This window comes from Echinops telfairi, unplaced genomic scaffold (assembly GCF_000313985.2).
Source record: "Echinops telfairi isolate 266 unplaced genomic scaffold, ASM31398v2 ScPeMD7_443;HRSCAF=831, whole genome shotgun sequence".
Lineage (NCBI taxonomy): Eukaryota > Metazoa > Chordata > Mammalia > Afrosoricida > Tenrecidae > Echinops > Echinops telfairi.
This window is the reverse complement of record NW_022104341.1, coordinates 62,036,782-62,042,041: the sequence shown is the minus strand read 5'-3', so window position 1 is coordinate 62,042,041 and position 5,260 is coordinate 62,036,782. Positions and strand designations below refer to the sequence as shown.

The window sequence follows — 5,260 nt, the reverse complement described above, 5'->3', positions numbered from 1 at the left end:
ACCTTTCGGCTGGGGGTTTGGTTTCAGCGCCCCGCGCTCCGCCTGCTGTCAGCAGGGTTAGGCGGCCGCTCCTTGCTCGGAACCCCTTGCAGCCCTCCAGGTTGGCAGCCATTCCCGTCGGAAACTGGCGCTTCTCGCGGGCTCCGAGCCCGTCGCTTTGGGGCAGGGGTGGCGGGGCCTCCGCCCCCGCGTGTGATAGGCCCGCCGAGGTGAGCTGATCGGAGCTTGGCCTACCTCCCCAGCCGGCAGCTTGCGTGGCGCCGCTGGTGGTCCGGACACGGGCTTTTGAAAAGGCTGCTCTTTGCCCCGTGGCGCGTCTGGATGTGGTGCACCGAGGGGGCTGGAGCGGAATTTTCATGAACAGAAACAACGCACCCCGGAGCACTCTTGTGCAAGCTGTAGTGGCTGGCCAGGAAATTAGTGCAACACCGTGGTTCCGCCCCCGCCTCCGCTGCTCAGAAACGTGAACTGGGACTTCATTGAGCAGGTCCGCTGAACTCTGTGAAACTTGAACACAGATTTTGCAGTAACCCGAAATGGGAATATTGGCAAATTGGGACCAATTAATTTAGTTATTCAACGAGTTCTAAATAGCATGTTTTCTTAACTTGTTTACAAAAATACATGACTTACACCCAACTCTTCTAGAACTTATTCCCTTTCCTAATATTTTCATTTTGGTAGCTGTTATATATTATTTTAACTTAGTACATAAACTCTCACCCCCTGCCTCTAGTCAATTCTGGCGCATAGTGACCCTAAAGGAGAGGGTAGAACTTCCCCTGTGGGTTTCTGAGACAGTAAATCTTTACTGGCATAGAAAGCCTCATCTTTCTCCTGTGGAGTGACTCCTGGTTTTGAACTGCTGACTTTGCAGTTAGCAGACCCATGGGTAACCCACAGTTTACCACACAGTAAGTGCTTTGGCCAAGCATTGTTTTATTAAGCACTTAGGTCCCTCTTTATTCTCCTGCAACCCTATAATAGAAATACTATATCTATAAAAATGTATTTATATGTATGAATTTATGAAACCACGCTTTTGAACATCTCCAAAGTGCCAGTGAATCCAGTTCAGCTCAGCCAATTCTAATTGAGCAACTTCAGGGAATGAATGGATTCTTGGAGTTAGAGATCCATTTTCCACTTTCTGCAAATCTTAACTAGGCCCTTACTATCCCTCCCTCACTGGGGTAAACATTTATAAGTGTCAGCCCATGCCATCGAGTCATGTTGTTAGGTGCCATCGAGTCTGTTCCGACCCATAGCCACCCAATGTACACACAGAACAAAACACTGCCTGGTCCTGCATCTTTCTCACAATGGTTCCTATGCCTGAGCCCATTGTTGCAGTCACTGTGCCAATCCATCTTGTTGAGGGCCTGCCCCCGTATAGGTTTCTCGAGACTAGATCTTTAAGGGAGCAAACAAGATTGTCGCTCTTTCAGAGTGGTTGGTAGTTTTGAACTGCTGACTCTGCAGTTAGCCCATGGCCCACCAGGTCTCTTTGTTAAGTATCACAGAGGGAAAGCTAGCTGGGTTTGTTTTCAGACAACCACCTGTATCTCATTTTGTGTGTGCCATCCAGTCTATTTCGAGTCCTGTTACTGCCTCTGCTGAGTCTGTATTTCTTTCATTCATTCTTTCCACAGACACCAATCTCAGGCCACATACAGAATAATCTGTGAAATAAAGTTACCGCAGAGTCGGAGTTTTAGATGTCCATGTGGAAAACTGTCCACATTAGAGTGGTATGTGTTGGGGAGCAAAGAGTTAGTTTAGAAGACTAAAAAAAAATGTTTTTGAAAGTTCATCACCTTTAAACCACTGCCCTTTTGCTCTTCCCACTTTGGGCCAAACTTTGTGAAGGCTGTCTGTGTTCACTGCCTGTTTCCTCTCTCCACATTCACTTACCTCTCCCAGGAGTCAGCACTGACTCAATGGTGGTGGCTTTGGTGTTACTCACTCACCACCTGCTGTAATCTGCTCCCTCCCACCACGCCACTAAAGTAGTTCTCCGCTACTTTACGAAGAACTCTCTGGTTACTGGGTCCACTGAATACATTTTTTTTTTTAAGGTTTTACTGCATAAAGTTTCATTTTTAATTAAAATTGTACAATGCCAACATACTTTCAAATATATGAAACCATTCTCTTCTGTACTGTACACATTAGCCGTAGTCTTTGTTCTTCCTCAGGAAGTGCTTCAAGTCCTCTTGACCTTCAGCAAGCAATGCTGTGTCATTGCATATCATGCAGGTTGTTCATGAGATTACCTCTAACCCTGGTGCGTCATTCTTCTTTATGTACTCCAGATTGAATAAATAAACGAAAGGCTACAACCCTGTTGCACACCTCCCCTGAGTCTGAGCCACGCAGAATCCCCCTGCTCTTTAGCAGTGATTGTCTCTTGGTCTGTACAGTTTCTGCATGGATGCATAATGAAGTGTTCTGGAGTTCCCATTTTTCATAAAGTTAGTTCTAATTTGCTGTCATCCACACAGCTGAATGCCTTTAGCTGTTGATGGTCTGCTTTCAGCCACATTAGCAGTGATATTTCTTGTTGCTGTCGGCGAGACCATTGAATCAGTCCGACTCATAGTAACACCATGTACAAGAGACCAAATCGCCCCCAGATGCTGTGCCATCTCATAATTGTTATGTCTGAGCCCACTGTTGAAGCTCCCGGACAGTCCATCTTGTTGAAGACTTTCTGCTTTGTCGCTGCCCCTCTACTTTACAAAGCAGATGTCCTTCTCCAGGGACTGACCTCTCCTGAATCAGATGTCCAGTGTACGTGAGTTGAAGTCTTGTCATCCTGGCTTCCAAGAAGCATTCTGGCTGTACTTTTTCAGACGGATTTGTTTGTTCTTCTGCCAGTCCGTCTCGTATTCTCAATGTTCTTCACCAGCACTACAGCTCAAACGCACTGATTCTTCTCGGTCGTCCTTACTCAGTGTCCAACTTTTACCTGGATCTGAGGTGATGGAAAAGACCATGGCTTGGGTCAGGCACACCTTAGTCCTGAAAGTAACCTCCTGGCTTTTCAACACTTTAAAGAGCTCCTGTGCAGCATATTTGCTCAATGTACTTGACTGCTGCTTCTGTTAGCATTGAGTATGACCCAACCAAAATGCAATCCTGGACAACTTCAATACTTTCTCCATTTATCATGATGTTACCTATTGGACCAGTTCGAAGGATTTTTGTTTTGTTTGCATTGGGTTGTAATCCAGTCCTTGCCTTTATCAGCAAGCACGTCAAACCCTCCTCGCTGTCGGCAAGCAAGGTCGTGTCATTTGCATATGGCAGGCTGTGAATAAGCCTTCCTCCAATCCTGATGCCACGTGCTTCTTCACATAATGCAGCTTCTTTGATTATTTGCTCATTAGACATATTGAATAAGTATGGTGAAAGGATGCAACTCTCTGACTCACACCTTTCCTGATTTTAAACCATGCGGCTTCATCTGTGTCCAGGTCCAACATGAGCACCAGGAAGTGGTCTGGAATTCCTGTTCTTCTCAAGGCTATCCATACTTTGTTATGATCCACACGGATAAGTGCCTTGGCATAATTAGTAAAACACAAGTAAACATTTTTCTGGTATTTTCTTCTTTCAGCCAAGGTCCCATCTGATATCAGCAATGATATCCCTTGTTCCACATCCAGAAGACTGAATCCAATTGGAATCTCTGGCAGCTCCTTGTCAGTGTACTGCTGCAGCTCTTGTTGATGATCTCTACAAATTTTTACTTGCATGTGACCTCAAGATACTTTTTCATAATTTGTGCATTCTCTAAATTGCTCTGTGAGTAGCACATATCACTTGTTGGTGACCATTAAATGTATTCTCATCAGTCATTTATTATGCGCTTGAAAGTTTCTGAAGGTACTGTCTGCCCCAATCATATCTGGTAAAGAGTAAAAAGAAAAAATCCAATGCCACTGGATCAAATCTGATTCATGGCAACCCTATACGACAGAGTAAAATTTCTTCTTAGGATTTCTGAGACTGTAATTTTTTTTTAGAGATCATTTTATTGGGGGCTCTTACAGCTCTTTTAACAATCCACACATCAATTGTGTGGAGCACATTTGTATATATGTTGCCATCATTATTTTCTAAACATTTACTTTCTATTTGAACCCTTATATCAGCTCTGCTTTTCACCCTCCCTCCAGACTGTAATTTTTACGAGAGCAGAAAGCCTCATCTCACTCTTGTGTTTACCAGCCCAGTGCTTATCTCACAGAGCCCTGTCTAAGGAGTAGCACATGGAAATCCCTGGTGAGGAGAGAGAGAGAGAAAAATGAAATCAGAGCTGAGGACAGAAGGGAACAGCTGTTGTGGGCAGCACAAGCAGACCATGAGGAGCTCTCGAAGATGTGAGTGGAATCAGGAGAGAGTGACCGAGGCCAGGGAGTTGAGAGAGAGCTTTAGGAGTGTAAAAGCAGCAGTGCCGAATTAGGTGTTGTACTTAGCCATTGGATACACAGTGTTCTGTTTGTTAGGAAACACTAGTGTACAAGAGTGATAGACTAGACAACACACCATGTTCGATGTTAAAATAGGGGTGCGTGCCAAGTAAGGAAGAGGCCAAGAGCTGGGGGTGGGGGGTGATTTTGTATGAAAAGTGAGGAAGGATTCACAGAGGAGGTGGTAGATCTGAACCTTCAAGGATGAGTTGCGCTTCCCAAGGTAAATTTCTTAGGTGGGAGGAAATTTTAGGTAGAACAAATAAAAGTGGCGATTGGGGATTCTATTCTTGAGCAAATTAATTTCTGATTCTCTACATCTCATATGTAAATATCAGGAGGTTGTTATGAGAACACTGGCCTTCCTCCTTGGGAGCTGCTGGATTGACACTTTTGAGAAACCCTCCGGCAGTCTGGGACAGGCTGTTTGTAACTAGTGCTCAGCTGATGACAAGACACTGAAGTTTATCTAACTATCCAACTTGATGTTAGCCATTTGTCACCAAAATAGATTCATTATCCCCCACCGAATTTCTTTAAACCCCAATGACCCTGGCCAATATATGAGGAGACTTTAAACAGTGTGTGGGAAAATGGGATTAAAAAATAATGGATTTCCATAGTGAATGATGGGGGGAGTGCGGAGTGGAGATCCAAAGCCCATTAGTAGGCCACTGGAGATCCCCTGACAGAGAGGTCTCGGGGAGGAGATGAGCCAGTCAGGGTGCGATGTAACAATGATGAGAAATACAACTTTCCTCTAGTTCCTAAAGGTTTCCTCC

General features: G+C 44.8%; 1 protein-coding gene across 1 annotated transcript in view; it reads left to right on the top strand.

Annotated features, from left to right (window-relative positions):
* Positions 1–5,260, top strand: part of PGM1 (phosphoglucomutase 1) — an 80,116-nt gene that overhangs the window by 824 nt on the left and 74,032 nt on the right. The gene's annotated exons all lie outside the window — the stretch shown is intronic.